The following is a 23,312-nucleotide window of genomic DNA, read 5'->3' on the forward strand; positions in this document are numbered from 1 at the left end:
TAGTAACAGCCTGCCTTCCTGAGAGTGATCTGTTTATGTAAAAAGCGAGGTCTGCAGATGCTGGAGATCAGAGCTGAAAATGTGTTGCTGGTTAAAGCACAGCAGGTCAGGCAGCATCCTTTGATTCCTGATGAAGGGCTCTGGCCCGAAACGTCGAATTTCCTGTTCCTTGGATGCTGCCTGACCTGCTGTGCTTTAACCAGCAACACATTTTCAGCAGTGATCTGTTTATTCCTACTATGCATTTTCTGTTGGTTTACCAGTTCTTAATCCATGCTAGCATATTTTTCCCAGTCCCATACATTATAATTTTACTCATTAACCTCCTGATTTCTCTTTCATAAAATCCATTTTGACTTTGTTCAGTTTCACCATTAGTTTCTGAATGTGCAGTTGCTACATTCTTTGTCATAGAATGAACCATTTCCTGATGTCAAACTAACAGGTGCATTTCTCCAATCACCTTCTTCCTCCCTTCATAAATAATGGAGCTAAATTTATTACTTTAGAGTTCACAGAAATCTTCCCAGAATCCATAGAATTTTGAAAGATAACCACCATTGCATCCATTATCCTTCTCGCACCATTCTTCTGCACTCTGGGTTAAAGCTTATCTGGTCCAGAGGCTTTATCAACTTTCAGTCCAGTTAACATTTTTCTGACCAATCCTCAGGTGAGAGTCCCAGTTTGACATGGTTTTAATGCAGGATACCCCAAATCATTCAGCTCCTGAGTGAGGGAGGATAAATTGGCTCCCTTATTCATTCAATGTGGATGAGCATGAGGTGATTTTCTTGGACAGGACAAACAAGGAAGGGAATACATGATGCACTACAGGACCCTGGAAAGAAACAAGGATCAGAGAGACCTTGGTGTGCATGTACACTGGTCCTTTAAGGTATCAGAACAGGTAGATAAAATGATTACCTTTATTAGCCAAGGCATAGAGTTTAAATGCAGCAAGGTTATGCTGGAACTATATAAAATATCAGTTAGGCTACAGAGACAATATTATTTGCAGTTCTGGAATCCTCATTATAAGAGGCAGGTGATTGCATTGGACAAAGTACAAAGGAGATTTATTAGGATGGTTCCTGAGCTAGAGAGTTTTGATCGGGCAGATTTGGATTGTTTTCCTTGGAGAAGAAGAGAAGAGGCCATGATTGAGAAATATAACATTTTGAGGCACATAGATAAGGTAGACAGGAAGAACCTTTCTGCTTGGGTGGAGGGCTCAATGACCAGGGGCTTAGAGTCAAGGTAAGGGACAGGAAGTTTAGAAGAAACATATGGAAAAGTATTTCCAACAAGAGGGTGGTCGGAATTTGCCTGGAAGGATAGTAGAGTCAGAAATCCTCATAATATTTAAGAAGCATTCTAATGTGCACTTACGATACCATAAATATCATAAGTTGATTCCTGAAGAAGGATTATACCCAAAATATTGATTTTTTTTTCCACCTCCTGATGCTGTCTGGCTTGCTGTGGTTCCTCCAGCCTTCTGCTTGTCTACTTATGATACCAAGACATATAAGATTATGGGCGAAATGCTAGAACATGGGGTTAGGATAGTTATGGATTTGATTTTGATCAGTGCTGATTTAATAGGCTGAAATCCATTTTTTCTGTGCTGTAGATCTCTTTTAGTCTGTTTATGAGCAGGGAACAATCACTATACATGACAGAATTCAGCTGCATCAGGCGCTACAAGGTAGACAGAACCTCATTGACATCTTGACTTCCAGTAGGTGAAATTTGGATACAGTCAACTATAAAAAAAAATCGGAGATCATGATGCTGGAATCTGTTTTGCATTGTGGGAATGAACTTCGGTCTAGGGTGGTTTTGTTTCTGTTCGCTTTTGCTGGTTGTAAATAAAAGCTTATGCTTGGAGTTGTCCACTATCTTTCTCATGTGTACTGTTTCCCTACTGGAGAATGACACATTGCAAATTTACAGAGGGCATTGGGGATAGAGCAGCACTCACTTCGATGGTGTTCAGATGGGATGTAGCTATGGGCAGTTACACTGTGTCACCTAATGGTTAAACTGTAACTAGGGTGAAAGAATGGGGTATATGTGTTGAGAAGTATCAGCAATGCTGACCATGTGCTATGAGTGGCATGGTTTCATGAATGCCCTGCCATGATGATCCTGGTTAGGGACAATACCACATTGCCAAGGTTAATCCAGAGGCACAGTAGATTTTTGAAGGTGGCTCAGGCACAGTGGATGCTGGTCATTTAGCCAATATCCATTGAATACAACTTGTTCTAGGAACAAGGTGCGGTAAAATGGGGCCAGAAGCAGGCATGATAGATGGCATCAGGCAGGGTAGATAGTTAACGAGGCAAGTGTGGTAAGGCACGACAAGAAGACTCACGAGGCTGCGTGGCAGAAATCACTCCAAAAAACTTGATGCAGCATGGATTTAGAAAACAAAATGTAAAATTCAGCAAAAAAGTCTATATTTTGATCTGGAAAAACATTTACCAGAAATTGTCACATGAATGTAATTTGCTCATAACCCAGAGTACATCTTGCTAAGGCAAAATCTCTTGGCAGTTCTCATGGTTTACCCACCTTTACTGTTAAAGACATTTTTACATGGTGTGAAGCTTTTAGAAAACAAAATTCAGCTGGATAAAAAAAATTCTTTTCTTTTCGTAACCTTATAGTAATTGCTCATTGATGCAATAGATTGAAGAGAAAATATATAGCAGATCATTCTACTCCAATAATATTGTGACCATAGCCTCTTGGCAGGGAAAGAAATGCCACAAAGTTCAGGGGGATTGACAAGACTGGAGACCAAGGGGAACCTTGCTGTAATAGCAATGCATGATAAAAGGTGAAAGCAAAGACCTACAGCTCATTCACCCATCCTTGGAGAACTTTATTGCAGAGAATGTATAGCACATAAGAAGGAGGTGAAAATGTGTTGCTGGAAAAGCGCAGCAGGTCAGGCAGCATCCAAGGAACAGGAGATTCAACGTTTCGGGCATAAGAAGGGCTTATGCCCTAAACGTCGAATCTCCTGTTCCTTGGATGCTGCCTGACCTGCTGCGCTTTTCCAGCAACACATTTTCAGCTTTTATCTCCAGCACCTGCAGACCTCACTTTCTTGACATAAAAAGGAGGGTCAGGCACCAGACACCATTAGATTAGATTACTTACAGTGTGGAAACAGGCCCTTCGGCCCAACAAGTCCACACCGACCCGCCGAAGCGCAACCCACCCATACCCCTAACCTAACACTACGGGCAATTTAGCATGGCCAATTCACCTGACCCGCACATCTTTGGACTGTGGGAGGAAACCGGAGCACCCAGAGGAAACCCACGCAGAACACGGGGAGAACGTGCAAACTCCACACAGTCAGTCGCCTGAGGCGGGAATCGAACCCAGGTCCCTGGCGCTGTGAGGCAGCAGTGCTAACCACTGTGCCACCAGTGCAGCAACAGCTACAAAAGGAAGCTAAAGTTCAATGACAGAAGGAGTCCAAGATGAGTTGAACCATAGGCCAGTTTTCTGGACTTGCTTGAAATAGTTCTCCGTGTCAAAGTGCTAGAATCGTGGAGAACATTGTTGTCAAGAAAGGCTAAAACTGAAATGTGTATGATGCTGCAAAACAACCTGCAACATTTGAGTTAGGAATAAAAGAGCACGAGTGGGCCATTCAAGCAATCAAGCCTGCTCTGTCATTCAATGCAGTCATGGCTGACTGAAAATTTCAATGTTTTTTACCCACCCCTAATCCTCTACACCCCTGGTAATTAGAAATATGTTAATCTCTACCTTAAATGTACTGATCTTCCACAACTGTCTGTAGTAGAGAATTCTAAAGGTTTGCCACACTGAGTAAAAAAAATTCTCCTTATCTCAGTCCTAAGTGGCATTCCTTTATTTTTAAATTGTACCCCCGATTCCAGTCTTCCCAAACAGGGGATCCATCATACTGGCATACACAACATGGTAGAAAGCCAGTGCCTAATACACTGAAGTAATTGTTGTTTTGAACACATGAATGTGACTCCACAGGAGACATGTACAGTGCTTTTCAGCTAGCAGCTTATTGCTATAATAAGGAAGTCACCTATGCATTGTTCCAGCCTACTCATTCTCTGATGCTCTTGTACAAAGAAGTAAGAGCAATTAAGATTCTCCTGAACCTTCCTTATACTTAATTCACACCTGCTTCCTGCAATTATGATGCCTTTGAAGTACTTGCCTCATAATATAAAGCAGCCCTATATTGGCATGAGATCTCATTCCATTTATTAACGACCATCACTTAGTGCCCAATCTTTCTACATGCAATTCCACATCCGAGGAGATCAGGAAACTGCACTTCACTCTACACAAGCAAGCGACTGGGGAGCAAGTGTATGCTTTTCATTTGATGGATAACATTCATTGCATCAACAAGCTACATTTCAAAGCATAATAGATTCTTTTGAAATAATTCCATCAATCACTAACAAACAAAGACAGAAATTGCTGGAAAAACTCAGCAGGTCTTGCAGCATCTGTGGAGAAAAATCAGAGTTAATGTTTCTGATCCAGTGACCCTTCTTCAGAACTGAGTCATTGGATCTGAAGCATTAACTCTGATTTCTCTCCACAGATGCTGCCAAACCTGTGGAATTTTTCCAGTAATTTCACCTTTGTTCTGTTTTTGATAACCAGCATCTGCTGTTCTTTCAGTTTTTTCTATAGTTTTTCCATCAACACAGACTTTGAAATCCATGATGTAACTAGATGTTCATCTTAATGCACTTTTATGCATGTCCTAGGGCTGACAGCTGGCCTGGAGGCTGGCTGCCTATGAGGCTGCACTGTAGACTGTAGTGATTTGGTGGTCACCTCATACCTGCAGGATCTTTGAGCTGGAGTGCTCTCGCATGTAGAGTAACTCTCACACAGGCACAAGGTTGTTAGAGGCATGGAGAGGCTGAGGAGCAGCAAGCTTCACTTACGATGGCTGAGATGAGTCCCCAGAAGCAGAAAGCAGATGCTCCAGAATCCTTACCATGCATTTTTGCACCTTCCTGCATTTTGAAGATACAAGACACCTGGAGGAGACATGAGGCTTCATATTTCTTTCTCAGCTTGCTGCTGTAACGTAGAACTCTAGGTAAAAGTAATAGGCCTGGACTCTTCTCCAACATCTATTCGCACACAGATAGACACACAGACAAACACACATACACGCACACGGTCTGGATGCATTTCTGCATTGTCTGCAGATTCATCATATGTCCAGTAGTTCCATGTGACTGGCTCTTGAGGTTTACTCTCAGCCTGAAACTCAGCAAAGGTCTGGCTTCCACTGACAATCTGTGAACTCAGTTGTCACTACCTCTGATAGCTGTTTGACGGAATCTGGAATGTGGTCACCCTGAATTGAATGGCAAACACAATCTTACCAATGTGAGAGAGTACAGGCATTATTGTGACACTGTAGTCCCTGAGGAATTTTCACCCTCACTGTTGGAAGTGAAGAGAAAAAGACCAGTCTCTTCTACAGCCTGTCCTTCTAGAGTGTGAAACCTGCATGAGTGAACTCTTAACAGTTTGACAACAAGGCTTCTGATTTCCACCTCCTATCCGCCTCTGTTGTGAACAATCATATGCCTAAATAGTGGATGCGTCACTTCACTTTCTTCACTTACACCTCCAGTTTTGCCATTGACAATCATGCCCTGACCTCCTGCCTGTTTGAAGACCTCCTCTTCTGCAGAAATCAGTATGTAAATGTTTGTCACTTTACCCTTGGTTTCATCCCTCTCCTTGTAGCTGTCACCCCATTTTTCCCACATGTAGAATGAGGAACACTGTGAGGCTCCACATGCAAACTAGCTGACTACACATTATATATATATACTTCCATTACCCAGGCCAGGATGAGGACTTCTGGATGCCTCCTCCTTATCACTATTCAAGTGATGTGGAGACTACTGCAAACAAAGGACAGATTCCTGTTGTCCAGAAAGTCAATGCAGCATAAGGAGCTGGTACAAGTCAGAGCCAACTGGGCAACTCCTACCCATGTGATAAACCATCCTGCAGCCCTAATTGCAAGCGAGCTGAGCATTACCTGGACTCAAAATAGAGAAGACCACTGAGTGATTTGGAGGACTGTTACCTCTATACAGGCTTTATTGAAACATGTGCGAGGGTCCCTTCTTACCATTTTTAAAGGAGGCTACTTCCCGCTTTTCTTCTGTGGGCTGAGGAGAAATGAAGGTAAAGCATCGTTAAATCTTGGGCCACATGGTATATTTCACTTGGGCAGTCATTTTTACCACTGCTTGATTTTCACTTGGGTTCTAGGCATTCAAAGGTTTTCAGTGCAACTAAAGAAACTGAAGGGTTTCCTGTGGAGTCAGAGGGATTTCCAGTGCTGCAGGAAGGAATGAGGGATCTTTCATACAACCAGTATTATTCACCGCTGTTACTCAGGCAATCCTACAGACCATTTGACTGCCACATGCAGGTCTGACAGCCCTTGCCATTTAGGCTTTTTGGCAGGTGGGGCTGAGATTGGCACCTTACTGCCTGATTCTGTGCCATGATTGGATAGGTAATGTCCCTCTAAAATTTAAAATGGACAGCCGCTATGCCTTAGAGTTATAAAGGTACACAGCTCAGAAATGACTAAACATTGTGCAATCGTTCAGAAAAAAAACCATTTCTGTCCTCATGATGGAAGGATACTGCCTGACCTGCTGTGCTTTTCCAGCACCACACTCTTGACTCTAATTTCCAACATCTGCAGTCCTCACTTTCACTTAGAAACTGAACCAGACTAAACATACAAGCATTTTAGTTATAAGAACATGTCAGAGAACAGGTCAACAGTTAACATACACAGTTATTGAAATGATTGAAATTTTGCAGTGATTGAAATGAGGTTAGCCAGGTAGAAATCATAGAATATGTGTTCCATGATCGGGGCTGTTAATCTGGTCCAATCAGGGAGCTCTGGCCAACAGATAAGAACAGGAATATAAGGGAGCCGTTGCTCAGGAATCCGCACCTCCGTGCTCGCGGGTTCGAGTGGCTGTCGGAGGGGAGGGCCGTGGCGGCGAGGGTGACCAGGGTCGGGGACGTGCTGGGTGCCGGGGGCCTGGGCTGGACGTTGCCGCAAGACATAGCGAGCAGGGCAGCGGTAGACGTCCGGTACGTGGCCACCGGCATCCAACGCCTTAAAACGGCGGTGCTCGGACCCGACGTAGTGCACCAGTTGGAGGACGCTCAGGTGTGCGGTGGGATCCCGTCCGCGCTCACCCCAGCCCGGACGGAATTTCACATCGGCCCCAGGGTCCCGTACTTCCCGCGGGAGCCTGTGCCCCACAACCTGAGCCGCCTCCGTAATTTTAGGTTTGTCCCGTTCAAGGACGTTAAAAGGCGGGTCCTGTACAGACTGCTGCTGCACACCGTCCACCTCTTCTCCCTCATCCACCGCCCGGACACGCCCTGGCGTGCCCATTTGCCACTGGGCGGTGGGGGTCCCCAGTGGAGGGCCCTCTACGCAGGAGTCCTCCCCCTTTCTCTCGGGGATCTGGGGTGGAGGGTGTTGCACGCAGCAGTCCCCTGCAACCGCAGATTGCGGTGGTTCACGGACTCCCAGCCCAACTGCTTGTTCTGTGGCGCTGTGGAGTCCGTGGACCATGTGTATATTGGGTGTGGGCGTTTGCACTCCCTTTTTGATTTTCTTAAAAACCTCCTCCTCTGCTTTTGTTTGCACTTCAGTCCCACGCTCCTGATCTTCGGGCACCCGGTGCGGAGGAGGGAGGGCAGGTCTGAAGACCTCCTCGTGGGTCTGCTCCTGGGCCTGGCCAAACTGGCCATAAACAGGTCCAGGCAGCGGGCCGTGGAGGGGGTCGTTAGGGCCGACTGCCTGCCCCTCTTCCGCGGTTACGTTAGGGCCCGGGTGTCCTTGGAGAAGGAGCACGCGGTGTCCACCAACACCCTGGAGTTGTTCAGGGAGAGGTGGGCGCCGCAGGGAGTGGAGTGCATCATTTCCCCCTCCAACTCTATTTTGATTTAGTCCCTGCCCTCCCCTTCACTGTTTTGATCACACAGCATTGCCCTTTGATGTGAAGGGCACTGCTCGTCACAGGCCACTCGGGTGTTTTCCTACTTTTCCTGGTGGTGGAAATTAAATAAAGATTTGTGCACTTTATGTCTCTCACTGTCTCACAGCTGCAAAAAAAAAAAAAAAAATACAACCAGGGGATTGCCCTTTGACGTGAAGGGCACTGCTTGTCACAGACCACTCGGGTGTTTCACCTGTTAAGAGTTGGACCAGTGGCAGTGTTGTGCCTGTAGGAGAAGAGAGAAGAGAGAAGACCAAGGAGGAGGTGGAGGAAGGAGGTGAGAGCTTTGTGTTCTGGGCCCTGTGTTTGAGCTGACCTGGGGCCCACTCCCACTGCTGGTCTCTGGGACCCTGCCTGGGCCTGCCTCCACCACTGCAGCCTGGGACTCGCCTGAGGCCCCTTCCCACAACCTCCTCCACTGGTGTGACCTGAGGCCTACCTCCACTGCTGGGACCAAAGGCCAGCCTGGGACTTGCCAGAGGCTTGCCTCCACCAGCGCTGCCTGGGACTCGCCTGAGGCACCTTCCCACAACCTCCACCACTGCTGACTGGAACTCGCCTGGGGGTCCCTCCCCAACAGGTCCGCCTCCACTGCTGGGACAAAGGGCCAGCCTGGGATTTGCCAGAGGCCTGCCTCAACTGCTGCTGCTGCTGCCAGAGGCCTGACTCCACCACCACTGCCTGGGACTTGCCTGGGAGTCCCTCCCCAACTGAGGGCCTGCCTGGGACTCGCCAGAGGCCTGCCTCCACCACTGCAGCCTGGGACTTGCCTGAGGCCACTCTCCACAGCCTCCACCACTGCTGCGACCCGAGGCCCACCTCCACCGCTGCTGCCCAGGACATAATTTTGGGGCTGCCTGGGACTTGTCTTGGGGACCCCCCCAACAGGCCTGCCCCCAACACTGCAACCGAGGGCCTGCCGAGGACTTGCCTGAGGCCTGCCTACACCACCGCTGCCTAGGACTCGCCTCGGGTGACTGGCCTCGGGCCCCTCCCCAAGGACTCCACCGCGACTACTGCCAGAGGCCCACCTCCACCGCTGCTGCCGGGGGCCGACGGAGTATGGCGAGCCCGAAGGTCGCAGGGCCCAGCCGGACCTACGCCGGGGTAGCCGCTGCCTTGGGCTCGGCTGGCCCAACCCCGGCCGCAACCGCATCCCCCTTCAGGCACCTGACCAAACGCCTGGGGGTCAAGGCCTATCCCCATCCCAACATGACCATCGAGGCCTGCAGTAAGGCCATGGCTAGTGTGGTCGGCCCACTGGCCATCGTCGCTGCGGCCCGCATGTACGGGAAGGCCGTCTTCTTTCTTAAGACCGAGCAGGCGGTCCACCTGGCCGTGGAGAGGGGGCTCACTGTGGGCGGGACATATTTGCCAGTCGACCCTTTGGAGGTCACGGCCCAGAGAGTCGTGATCTCCAACGTCCCGCCCTTCATTGCCAGCGAGCTCCTTCTTCCCCACCTCAACACCTTGGGGGAGATCCGGTCAGGTGTTCAACCGCTCCTGCTCGGTCTTAAGGACCCCACCCTCCGTCACGTGTACTCCTTCCGACGCCAGGTGTTTATTTGCCTGGCCCGGGAGGAGGTCACGGAGGGCTCCTTCACTGTCCTCCACGAGGGCGCGGCATACCGCGCCTTCTGGACGGCGGACGGCGTGCGGTGCCACCTGTGCCGCGAGGTGGGGCATGTTAGAAAAAACTGCCCCACCCAGAAAGCTGCCCAGCCCACACCAACGGCTGCGGGTGGTGCCGCCGCACCCATTCCCCCTCCCCCAAAGCCAACACCACAAGCCCCGGCTCCGGGGGCTAAGCCGGAGGGTCCTAATACCTCAGCCTCTGGCAGGGAGGGGGGTGAGCGTCCGACCGGACAGAAGGTGCCCAGAAAGACGCTACGCGTCAAGCCCGCCCACGGGGAGACCACCCTATCCCCATCCCCTTCCCCTTCCCCTCCACATAACCCACGACCTGCCCCGCCCCGGCACGACAATGCCCCTGCGGCCGTGCCAGCGTCACCCCGGCGCGGGAACCCTGACCCCCGAACCCCCAAACCCGTACCTGATCCCGGCCCCACTGACCCCGACCCCAACACCGACCCCCACCTCGTTAAGGAAACTCCTGGGGCTTCAACCCCCCCTCCAGAAACTGAGCCCCGCCCCACCCAGCCACCCCCTGGCACTAACCTGGGGGGAACCATCGCTGCTCCACTTCCTGCAGCGACCGTGTCTCTGGGCCCCGGAGAGGGAACTGGGCCCCTGCCCCGCCCGCCATCACCTGATATACCAGGGGCGGGGCAGGAAGTGACACGGCTGACCCTCTCCACCCTGGCCACGCCCCCTGCATTCCCCCAGCCAATCATATTCCGGGAAAGGCGGGGGGGAGGGACCTCGGGCCCCACGACCACCAAGGCGGGCGGGGAGGGGAAGACCCATAAATCCCCCCCTGTCTCTCTGGGGAAGAGGCGCCGGCCCTTGGAGGGGGGAGAAATCCCGTCAGCGTGCCGGCGGCGCTGCCCCTCTCCAGGGGATGAGCCGACGGTGTCTCCCCACTGTCCTGCACCATGGCCTGACCTGCCCAAACCCCCAGGGGCGACAGCCGGGCCTTCCACCGCCATAACTCCTCCAGCCCCTGGGGAGGATTTTAATACCGTCACGGGCCATGGTGCAGGCGGCCGTGTTCTTTTTAACATTGGGTCGTCGAGCGGTGGAGGGGAGGAAGGTGTTATCCTCGCTCCTCCCTCCCAGACTGTTTTTCCGGGGGCCTTGGCCCTGGGGGAGGACCTTTTCCCCGAGGAGCCGGGCGTCCCGGTGTCGGGAGAGGAGCGGGGCCCCGAGCCTCTGCCGCCCGGCGACCCGAACTCGGGGCGTTCCGGGAAGGGGTGCGCCGAGGAAGATACGGAAGGTGACCCTGGGGGTGGGGTCACTGGAGGTTTGAGGCCAGTTGGCGGTGCCGGACCAGCCCCCATCCTCTCGGTGGGGGAGGGGTCGGTGACCGAAGGCGACCTCCCGGAGGAGGGTTCTGGGTCGGTGGCGGACACCGGGGACGACGCGGAGTCCGTCTCCAGCGACATTTTCGAGTCCCAGGTGCCCCCACCGATCTCCCCCTCATCCCCCTCGAGGAACTCCGGGAATTTGTCGAGGAAACTCGGAGTCGCCGGGATAGAGCCCAACTGGCGCTCGACCGCTGGAGCTCCTTCGAAAGAATCTACTGGTCGGCCCACGCTGCGCGCCAGGCGCCCGGGCTTGACGTCAATGAGCGAAAGCGAGTCAGGAACTTCCTGGGAGCACTCCTGGTGAGGGCGAGGGACTTCTGTGCCCCTCTCTCGTCCTCCCAGTAAATATGTACATAGTTTAACTGTGTGTACTGGTGGTGGTTGCACTATACTTCCGACATGGAGACAACTATAGCCAGCCTCAACATCAACGGCAGCAGGGAGTCACAGCGCAGATTCCAGACCCTCTCGGTCCTTCGGGACGGGAGGTATGCGGTGTGCTTCCTGCAAGAAACCCACACTACCCCGGGAGACGAAGCCACCTGGCTCCTGGAGTGGCGAGGGGGGGTCTACATGAGTCACCTCACCCGCAGATCTGGCGGGGTGGCTATCTTGTTGGCCCCGCATTTTCAGCCGGAGATCTTGGGGGTCAGGGAGCCAGTGCCAGGCCGTTTGCTTCACCTGACGGTTCGGCTGGGGGGCGCGGTGCTTCACTTGGTGAACGTCTACGCTCCCCTGGCCGGGCCGAGGCAAGCGAGCTTCTTCGAAGAAGTGTCCGCTCATCTCGCTTCCATCGACGAGAACCAGTGCGTCGTCCTCGGGGGAGATTTTAACTGCGTCCTCGAGGACAGGGACCACGGCGGTGCCCGCACGAGTTCGACGTCGGGGAGGAGGTTGGGGGACTTGGTCAAGTCCTTGGACCTGGTGGACGTCTGGCGGAATCTCCATCCTGACTCCATCGCCTTCACCTTCGTGAGGCCTGGGGTCGGAGCGTCCAGAATCGACCGCCTGTACGTTTCGCGGGCGTACGCCTCCTGCTTTCCGAAGGCCTCCACGCGGCAGGTGTCGTGCACGGACCATCACCTGGTGTGGGCGGAACTCCTTCCGTTCGGCGCCAGGTTGGGCTCCGCGTACTGGCACTTTAACAACCTGCTGCTGGAGGACGAGCGGTTCCGGGACTCGTTTCGTCGTTTCTGGGCCGGCTGGAGAAGGAAGCGGGGAAGCTTCCCCTCCCTGAGGCTATGGTGGGACGTGGGCAAGGCTCACGTCCGCGTCTTCTGTCAGGAGTACGCGAGGGGGTCGACGAAGAGGCGGAAATCCAGGATCGGGGAGTTGGAGAGGGAGATGCTCGACCTGGAGTCACGCCTCGGTCAGCCCGACGCGGACCCGGCCCTGCGCGGGGTGTACGAAGAGAAGAAGGCCGCGCTCCGGGACCTGCAGCTCGTCGGGGCTCGGGGCGCGTACGTGAGGTCGCGGCTCCAGCTCCTCCAGGACCTGGACCGCGGCTCCCCCTTCTTCTACTCGCTGGAAAAAAGGCGTGGCACCCGTCAGCAGCTCCTTGTGCTGCTGGCCGACGACGGGTCCCTCGTCTCGGATCCGGAGGGTATCAGGGCCCACGTCCGATCCTATTACACGGCCCTGTTCTCTCCGGATCCGTCCAGCGAGGACGCTCGCAGAGTTCTGTGGGAGGACCTGCCGCAGCTCAGCCCGGAGGACGCCGGAAGGCTCGACGCTCCCGTCACCTTAGAGGAGCTGACCGGCGCCCTCGACCGGCTCTCGCGGGGCAAATCCCCGGGGCTGGACGGGCTGACTGTGGAGTTCTTCAGGGCGTTCTGGGACGTCCTGGGGAGCGACTACGCACAGGTCCTGGGGGAGTGTCTAAATGCCGGAGAGCTGCCCCTTTCTTGGCGCAGGGCGGTCATCGTCCTGCTGCCAAAGAAGGGGGACCTTCGTTCTTTGAAGAACTGGCGTCCGGTCTCCCTCCTCAGCACGGACTACAAAATCTTTGCCAGGGTGTTGTCTTCTCGCCTGGCTTCCGTGCTGGCCCACATGATTCACCCGGACCAGTCCTACACGGTCCCGGGCCGGAGGATACAAGACAACGTCCATCTGGTCCGGGACCTGATCCATTTCTGTCGACGGGCTGGTCTGCCGAGCGCCTTCCTGTCTCTCGACCAGGAGAAGGCGTTCGACAGGGTCGATCACGAGTACCTGCTCGGGACTCTGCGGGCGTTCGGGTTCGGGACGCAGTTCGTCGCCCGGATCCGACTTTTGTACGCCGCCGCAGAGTGTCTGGTTAAAGTTAACGGGTCCCTGACGGCGCCCCTTCGCTTCGGGAGAGGAGTGCGTCAAGGCTGCCCCCTGTCCGGCCAGCTGTATTCCCTGTGCGTGGAGCCTTTCCTGCGCCTCTTGCGGAGGAGGTTGTCGGGGCTGGTTCTGCGCGGCGCGGGCGCGGGGGTGGTCCTCTCGGCCTACGCCGACGACGTGCTCCTCACTTTCACCGACCCGGCTGACCTGGGGAGGATGCGCGAGTGCCAGGCCGTGTACTCGGCGGCGTCTTCCGCCAGGATCAACTGGGCCAAATGTTCCGGGCTACTGGTGGGTCCGTGGCGGGTGGACTCCCTGCCGGAGGAGTTTCGGGGGTTCAGCTGGAGTACCACCCATCTCCTCTACCTGGGGGTCTACCTCAGCCCGACCGAGGAATCCTGGCCGGCCAACTGGCAGGAGCTGGAGGCCAAAGTCTCGGCTCGCCTAGGCCGCTGGACAGGACTGCTCCGAGTGCTATCTTACAGGAGCCGAGTGCTGGTCATAAACCAGCTGGTGGCCGCCATGCTGTGGTACCGGCTGGTCACTTTGGTCCCTCCTCCTGGCTTTGTCGCTGACATCCAGAGAACGTTGGTCGACTTCTTCTGGGACAAAAAGATGCACTGGGTCGCTGCGCAGGTTCTGAGTCTCCCCATTGAGGAGGGCGGTCAGTCGCTGGTGTGCGTCCGCACCCAGGTCGCGACCTTCCGCCTTCAGACCTTGCAGCGATACCTTTACGTCGAGCCTCCTCCTAGGTGGTGCGCCCTGGCGACGTATTTTTTCCGCCAGGTGCGTAACCTCAACTACGACACGCAGCTCCTGTTCGTCGACCGTGACGGTTTGGAGGTCGCCCTCAAGGTGCTGCCTGTCTTCTACCAGGACCTGATCACTGTCTGGAGCATGGTCGAATCGCGTCGCGCCTACCCTCCGGCAGGAGTAGCGGCTGTCGTCAGGGAGCCGTTGCTCAGGAATCCGCACCTCCGTGCTCGCGGGTTCGAGTGGCTGTCGGAGGGGAGGGCCGTGGCGGCGAGGGTGACCAGGGTCGGGGACGTGCTGGGTGCCGGGGGCCTGGGCTGGACGTTGCCGCAAGACATAGCGAGCAGGGCAGCGGTAGACGTCCGGTACGTGGCCACCGGCATCCGACGCCTTAAAACGGCGGTGCTCGGACCCGACGTAGTGCACCAGTTGGAGGACGCTCAGGTGTGCGGTGGGATCCCGTCCGCGCTCACCCCTGCCCGGACGGAATTTCACATTGGCCCCAAGGTCCCGTACTTCCCGCGGGAGCCTGTGCCCCACAACCTGAGCCGCCTCCGTAATTTTAGTTTTGTCCCGTTCAAGGACGTTAAAAGGCGGGTCCTGTACAGACTGCTGCTGCACACCGTCCACCTCTTCTCCCTCATCCACCGCCCGGACACGCCCTGGCGTGCCCATTTGCCACCGGGCGGTGGGGATCCCCAGTGGAGGGCTCTCTATGCAGGAGTCCTCCCCCTTTCTCTCGGGGATCTGGGGTGGAGGGTGCTGCACGCAGCAGTCCCCTGCAACCGCAGATTGCGGTGGTTCACGGACTCCCAGCCCAACTGCTTGTTCTGTGGCGCTGTGGAGTCCGTGGACCATGTGTATATTGGGTGTGGGCGTTTGCACTCCCTTTTTGATTTTCTGAAAAACCTTCTCCTCTGCTTTTGGTTGCACTTCAGTCCCACGCTCCTGATCTTCGGGCACCCGGTGCGGAGGAGGGAGGGTAGGTCTGAAGACCTCCTCGTGGGTCTGCTCCTGGGCCTGGCCAAACTGGCCATAAACAGGTCCAGGCAGCGGGCCGTGGAGGGGGTCGTTAGGGCCGACTGCCTGCCCCTCTTCCGCGGTTACGTTAGGGCCCGGGTGTCCTTGGAGAAGGAGCACGCGGTGTCCACCAACACCCTGGAGTTGTTCAGGGAGAGGTGGGCGCCGCAGGGAGTGGAGTGCATCATTTCCCCCTCCAACTCTATTTTGATTTAGTCCCTGCCCTCCCCTTCACTGTTTTGATCACACAGCATTGCCCTTTGATGTGAAGGGCACTGCTCATCACTGGCCACTCGGGTGTTTTCCTACTTTTCCTGGTGGTGGAAATTGAATAAAGATTTGTACACCTTGTCTCTCACTGTGTCTCACACCTGCACACACACACCATGGGTGCTGGGGATAAAAATAATAAGCACTACCGCAGTTAGGCGGTAGTGTGGGGGGTAAAAAAAAACAAAAGAAAGAAAAAAAGAAAAAAAAAAAAAAAAAAAAAAAAGAACAGGAATATAAGGGAGCCGTTGCTCAGGAATCCGCACCTCCGTGCTCGCGGGTTCGAGTGGCTGTCGGAGGGGAGGGCCGTGGCGGCGAGGGTGACCAGGGTCGGGGACGTGCTGGGTGCCGGGGGCCTGGGCTGGACGTTGCCGCAAGACATAGCGAGCAGGGCAGCGGTAGACGTCCGGTACGTGGCCACCGGCATCCAACGCCTTAAAACGGCGGTGCTCGGACCCGACGTAGTGCACCAGTTGGAGGACGCTCAGGTGTGCGGTGGGATCCCGTCCGCGCTCACCCCAGCCCGGACGGAATTTCACATCGGCCCCAGGGTCCCGTACTTCCCGCGGGAGCCTGTGCCCCACAACCTGAGCCGCCTCCGTAATTTTAGGTTTGTCCCGTTCAAGGACGTTAAAAGGCGGGTCCTGTACAGACTGCTGCTGCACACCGTCCACCTCTTCTCCCTCATCCACCGCCCGGACACGCCCTGGCGTGCCCATTTGCCACTGGGCGGTGGGGGTCCCCAGTGGAGGGCCCTCTACGCAGGAGTCCTCCCCCTTTCTCTCGGGGATCTGGGGTGGAGGGTGTTGCACGCAGCAGTCCCCTGCAACCGCAGATTGCGGTGGTTCACGGACTCCCAGCCCAACTGCTTGTTCTGTGGCGCTGTGGAGTCCGTGGACCATGTGTATATTGGGTGTGGGCGTTTGCACTCCCTTTTTGATTTTCTTAAAAACCTCCTCCTCTGCTTTTGTTTGCACTTCAGTCCCACGCTCCTGATCTTCGGGCACCCGGTGCGGAGGAGGGAGGGCAGGTCTGAAGACCTCCTCGTGGGTCTGCTCCTGGGCCTGGCCAAACTGGCCATAAACAGGTCCAGGCAGCGGGCCGTGGAGGGGGTCGTTAGGGCCGACTGCCTGCCCCTCTTCCGCGGTTACGTTAGGGCCCGGGTGTCCTTGGAGAAGGAGCACGCGGTGTCCACCAACACCCTGGAGTTGTTCAGGGAGAGGTGGGCGCCGCAGGGAGTGGAGTGCATCATTTCCCCCTCCAACTCTATTTTGATTTAGTCCCTGCCCTCCCCTTCACTGTTTTGATCACACAGCATTGCCCTTTGATGTGAAGGGCACTGCTCGTCACAGGCCACTCGGGTGTTTTCCTACTTTTCCTGGTGGTGGAAATTAAATAAAGATTTGTGCACTTTATGTCTCTCACTGTCTCACAGCTGCAAAAAAAAAAAAAAAAATACAACCAGGGGATTGCCCTTTGACGTGAAGGGCACTGCTTGTCACAGACCACTCGGGTGTTTCACCTGTTAAGAGTTGGACCAGTGGCAGTGTTGTGCCTGTAGGAGAAGAGAGAAGAGAGAAGACCAAGGAGGAGGTGGAGGAAGGAGGTGAGAGCTTTGTGTTCTGGGCCCTGTGTTTGAGCTGACCTGGGGCCCACTCCCACTGCTGGTCTCTGGGACCCTGCCTGGGCCTGCCTCCACCACTGCAGCCTGGGACTCGCCTGAGGCCCCTTCCCACAACCTCCTCCACTGGTGTGACCTGAGGCCTACCTCCACTGCTGGGACCAAAGGCCAGCCTGGGACTTGCCAGAGGCTTGCCTCCACCAGCGCTGCCTGGGACTCGCCTGAGGCACCTTCCCACAACCTCCACCACTGCTGACTGGAACTCGCCTGGGGGTCCCTCCCCAACAGGTCCGCCTCCACTGCTGGGACAAAGGGCCAGCCTGGGATTTGCCAGAGGCCTGCCTCAACTGCTGCTGCTGCTGCCAGAGGCCTGACTCCACCACCACTGCCTGGGACTTGCCTGGGAGTCCCTCCCCAACTGAGGGCCTGCCTGGGACTCGCCAGAGGCCTGCCTCCACCACTGCAGCCTGGGACTTGCCTGAGGCCACTCTCCACAGCCTCCACCACTGCTGCGACCCGAGGCCCACCTCCACCGCTGCTGCCCAGGACATAATTTTGGGGCTGCCTGGGACTTGTCTTGGGGACCCCCCCAACAGGCCTGCCCCCAACACTGCAACCGAGGGCCTGCCGAGGACTTGCCTGAGGCCTGCCTACACCACCGCTGCCTAGGACTCGCCTCGGGTGACTGGCCTCGGGCCCCTCCCCAAGGACTCCACCGCGACTACTGCCAGAGGCCCACCTCCACCGCTGCTGCCGGGGGCCGACGGAGTATGGCGAGCCCGAAGGTCGCAGGGCCCAGCCGGACCTACGCCGGGGTAGCCGCTGCCTTGGGCTCGGCTGGCCCAACCCCGGCCGCAACCGCATCCCCCTTCAGGCACCTGACCAAACGCCTGGGGGTCAAGGCCTATCCCCATCCCAACATGACCATCGAGGCCTGCAGTAAGGCCATGGCTAGTGTGGTCGGCCCACTGGCCATCGTCGCTGCGGCCCGCATGTACGGGAAGGCCGTCTTCTTTCTTAAGACCGAGCAGGCGGTCCACCTGGCCGTGGAGAGGGGGCTCACTGTGGGCGGGACATATTTGCCAGTCGACCCTTTGGAGGTCACGGCCCAGAGAGTCGTGATCTCCAACGTCCCGCCCTTCATTGCCAGCGAGCTCCTTCTTCCCCACCTCAACACCTTGGGGGAGATCCGGTCAGGTGTTCAACCGCTCCTGCTCGGTCTTAAGGACCCCACCCTCCGTCACGTGTACTCCTTCCGACGCCAGGTGTTTATTTGCCTGGCCCGGGAGGAGGTCACGGAGGGCTCCTTCACTGTCCTCCACGAGGGCGCGGCATACCGCGCCTTCTGGACGGCGGACGGCGTGCGGTGCCACCTGTGCCGCGAGGTGGGGCATGTTAGAAAAAACTGCCCCACCCAGAAAGCTGCCCAGCCCACACCAACGGCTGCGGGTGGTGCCGCCGCACCCATTCCCCCTCCCCCAAAGCCAACACCACAAGCCCCGGCTCCGGGGGCTAAGCCGGAGGGTCCTAATACCTCAGCCTCTGGCAGGGAGGGGGGTGAGCGTCCGACCGGACAGAAGGTGCCCAGAAAGACGCTACGCGTCAAGCCCGCCCACGGGGAGACCACCCTATCCCCATCCCCTTCCCCTTCCCCTCCACATAACCCACGACCTGCCCCGCCCCGGCACGACAATGCCCCTGCGGCCGTGCCAGCGTCACCCCGGCGCGGGAACCCTGACCCCCGAACCCCCAAACCCGTACCTGATCCCGGTCCCACTGACCCCGACCCCAACACCGACCCCCACCTCGTTAAGGAAACTCCTGGGGCTTCAACCCCCCCTCCAGAAACTGAGCCCCGCCCCACCCAGCCACCCCCTGGCACTAACCTGGGGGGAACCATCGCTGCTCCACTTCCTGCAGCGACCGTGTCTCTGGGCCCCGGAGAGGGAACTGGGCCCCTGCCCCGCCCGCCATCACCTGATATACCAGGGGCGGGGCAGGAAGTGACACGGCTGACCCTCTCCACCCTGGCCACGCCCCCTGCATTCCCCCAGCCAATCATATTCCGGGAAAGGCGGGGGGGAGGGACCTCGGGCCCCACGACCACCAAGGCGGGCGGGGAGGGGAAGACCCATAAATCCCCCCCTGTCTCTCTGGGGAAGAGGCGCCGGCCCTTGGAGGGGGGAGAAATCCCGTCAGCGTGCCGGCGGCGCTGCCCCTCTCCAGGGGATGAGCCGACGGTGTCTCCCCACTGTCCTGCACCATGGCCTGACCTGCCCAAACCCCCAGGGGCGACAGCCGGGCCTTCCACCGCCATAACTCCTCCAGCCCCTGGGGAGGATTTTAATACCGTCACGGGCCATGGTGCAGGCGGCCGTGTTCTTTTTAACATTGGGTCGTCGAGCGGTGGAGGGGAGGAAGGTGTTATCCTCGCTCCTCCCTCCCAGACTGTTTTTCCGGGGGCCTTGGCCCTGGGGGAGGACCTTTTCCCCGAGGAGCCGGGCGTCCCGGTGTCGGGAGAGGAGCGGGGCCCCGAGCCTCTGCCGCCCGGCGACCCGAACTCGGGGCGTTCCGGGAAGGGGTGCGCCGAGGAAGATACGGAAGGTGACCCTGGGGGTGGGGTCACTGGAGGTTTGAGGCCAGTTGGCGGTGCCGGACCAGCCCCCATCCTCTCGGTGGGGGAGGGGTCGGTGACCGAAGGCGACCTCCCGGAGGAGGGTTCTGGGTCGGTGGCGGACACCGGGGACGACGCGGAGTCCGTCTCCAGCGACATTTTCGAGTCCCAGGTGCCCCCCACCGATCTCCCCCTCATCCCCCTCGAGGAACTCCGGGAATTTGTCGAGGAAACTCGGAGTCGCCGGGATAGAGCCCAACTGGCGCTCGACCGCTGGAGCTCCTTCGAAAGAATCTACTGGTCGGCCCACGCTGCGCGCCAGGCGCCCGGGCTTGACGTCAATGAGCGAAAGCGAGTCAGGAACTTCCTGGGAGCACTCCTGGTGAGGGCGAGGGACTTCTGTGCCCCTCTCTCGTCCTCCCAGTAAATATGTACATAGTTTAACTGTGTGTACTGGTGGTGGTTGCACTATACTTCCGACATGGAGACAACTATAGCCAGCCTCAACATCAACGGCAGCAGGGAGTCACAGCGCAGATTCCAGACCCTCTCGGTCCTTCGGGACGGGAGGTATGCGGTGTGCTTCCTGCAAGAAACCCACACTACCCCGGGAGACGAAGCCACCTGGCTCCTGGAGTGGCGAGGGGGGGTCTACATGAGTCACCTCACCCGCAGATCTGGCGGGGTGGCTATCTTGTTGGCCCCGCATTTTCAGCCGGAGATCTTGGGGGTCAGGGAGCCAGTGCCAGGCCGTTTGCTTCACCTGACGGTTCGGCTGGGGGGCGCGGTGCTTCACTTGGTGAACGTCTACGCTCCCCTGGCCGGGCCGAGGCAAGCGAGCTTCTTCGAAGAAGTGTCCGCTCATCTCGCTTCCATCGACGAGAACCAGTGCGTCGTCCTCGGGGGAGATTTTAACTGCGTCCTCGAGGACAGGGACCACGGCGGTGCCCGCACGAGTTCGACGTCGGGGAGGAGGTTGGGGGACTTGGTCAAGTCCTTGGACCTGGTGGACGTCTGGCGGAATCTCCATCCTGACTCCATCGCCTTCACCTTCGTGAGGCCTGGGGTCGGAGCGTCCAGAATCGACCGCCTGTACGTTTCGCGGGCGTACGCCTCCTGCTTTCCGAAGGCCTCCACGCGGCAGGTGTCGTGCACGGACCATCACCTGGTGTGGGCGGAACTCCTTCCGTTCGGCGCCAGGTTGGGCTCCGCGTACTGGCACTTTAACAACCTGCTGCTGGAGGACGAGCGGTTCCGGGACTCGTTTCGTCGTTTCTGGGCCGGCTGGAGAAGGAAGCGGGGAAGCTTCCCCTCCCTGAGGCTATGGTGGGACGTGGGCAAGGCTCACGTCCGCGTCTTCTGTCAGGAGTACGCGAGGGGGTCGACGAAGAGGCGGAAATCCAGGATCGGGGAGTTGGAGAGGGAGATGCTCGACCTGGAGTCACGCCTCGGTCAGCCCGACGCGGACCCGGCCCTGCGCGGGGTGTACGAAGAGAAGAAGGCCGCGCTCCGGGACCTGCAGCTCGTCGGGGCTCGGGGCGCGTACGTGAGGTCGCGGCTCCAGCTCCTCCAGGACCTGGACCGCGGCTCCCCCTTCTTCTACTCGCTGGAAAAAAGGCGTGGCACCCGTCAGCAGCTCCTTGTGCTGCTGGCCGACGACGGGTCCCTCGTCTCGGATCCGGAGGGTATCAGGGCCCACGTCCGATCCTATTACACGGCCCTGTTCTCTCCGGATCCGTCCAGCGAGGACGCTCGCAGAGTTCTGTGGGAGGACCTGCCGCAGCTCAGCCCGGAGGACGCCGGAAGGCTCGACGCTCCCGTCACCTTAGAGGAGCTGACCGGCGCCCTCGACCGGCTCTCGCGGGGCAAATCCCCGGGGCTGGACGGGCTGACTGTGGAGTTCTTCAGGGCGTTCTGGGACGTCCTGGGGAGCGACTACGCACAGGTCCTGGGGGAGTGTCTAAATGCCGGAGAGCTGCCCCTTTCTTGGCGCAGGGCGGTCATCGTCCTGCTGCCAAAGAAGGGGGACCTTCGTTCTTTGAAGAACTGGCGTCCGGTCTCCCTCCTCAGCACGGACTACAAAATCTTTGCCAGGGTGTTGTCTTCTCGCCTGGCTTCCGTGCTGGCCCACATGATTCACCCGGACCAGTCCTACACGGTCCCGGGCCGGAGGATACAAGACAACGTCCATCTGGTCCGGGACCTGATCCATTTCTGTCGACGGGCTGGTCTGCCGAGCGCCTTCCTGTCTCTCGACCAGGAGAAGGCGTTCGACAGGGTCGATCACGAGTACCTGCTCGGGACTCTGCGGGCGTTCGGGTTCGGGACGCAGTTCGTCGCCCGGATCCGACTTTTGTACGCCGCCGCAGAGTGTCTGGTTAAAGTTAACGGGTCCCTGACGGCGCCCCTTCGCTTCGGGAGAGGAGTGCGTCAAGGCTGCCCCCTGTCCGGCCAGCTGTATTCCCTGTGCGTGGAGCCTTTCCTGCGCCTCTTGCGGAGGAGGTTGTCGGGGCTGGTTCTGCGCGGCGCGGGCGCGGGGGTGGTCCTCTCGGCCTACGCCGACGACGTGCTCCTCACTTTCACCGACCCGGCTGACCTGGGGAGGATGCGCGAGTGCCAGGCCGTGTACTCGGCGGCGTCTTCCGCCAGGATCAACTGGGCCAAATGTTCCGGGCTACTGGTGGGTCCGTGGCGGGTGGACTCCCTGCCGGAGGAGTTTCGGGGGTTCAGCTGGAGTACCACCCATCTCCTCTACCTGGGGGTCTACCTCAGCCCGACCGAGGAATCCTGGCCGGCCAACTGGCAGGAGCTGGAGGCCAAAGTCTCGGCTCGCCTAGGCCGCTGGACAGGACTGCTCCGAGTGCTATCTTACAGGAGCCGAGTGCTGGTCATAAACCAGCTGGTGGCCGCCATGCTGTGGTACCGGCTGGTCACTTTGGTCCCTCCTCCTGGCTTTGTCGCTGACATCCAGAGAACGTTGGTCGACTTCTTCTGGGACAAAAAGATGCACTGGGTCGCTGCGCAGGTTCTGAGTCTCCCCATTGAGGAGGGCGGTCAGTCGCTGGTGTGCGTCCGCACCCAGGTCGCGACCTTCCGCCTTCAGACCTTGCAGCGATACCTTTACGTCGAGCCTCCTCCTAGGTGGTGCGCCCTGGCGACGTATTTTTTCCGCCAGGTGCGTAACCTCAACTACGACACGCAGCTCCTGTTCGTCGACCGTGACGGTTTGGAGGTCGCCCTCAAGGTGCTGCCTGTCTTCTACCAGGACCTGATCACTGTCTGGAGCATGGTCGAATCGCGTCGCGCCTACCCTCCGGCAGGAGTAGCGGCTGTCGTCAGGGAGCCGTTGCTCAGGAATCCGCACCTCCGTGCTCGCGGGTTCGAGTGGCTGTCGGAGGGGAGGGCCGTGGCGGCGAGGGTGACCAGGGTCGGGGACGTGCTGGGTGCCGGGGGCCTGGGCTGGACGTTGCCGCAAGACATAGCGAGCAGGGCAGCGGTAGACGTCCGGTACGTGGCCACCGGCATCCGACGCCTTAAAACGGCGGTGCTCGGACCCGACGTAGTGCACCAGTTGGAGGACGCTCAGGTGTGCGGTGGGATCCCGTCCGCGCTCACCCCTGCCCGGACGGAATTTC

This window comes from Hemiscyllium ocellatum, chromosome 3 (genome assembly GCF_020745735.1).
Source record: "Hemiscyllium ocellatum isolate sHemOce1 chromosome 3, sHemOce1.pat.X.cur, whole genome shotgun sequence".
NCBI classification, from domain to species: Eukaryota; Metazoa; Chordata; class Chondrichthyes; order Orectolobiformes; family Hemiscylliidae; genus Hemiscyllium; species Hemiscyllium ocellatum.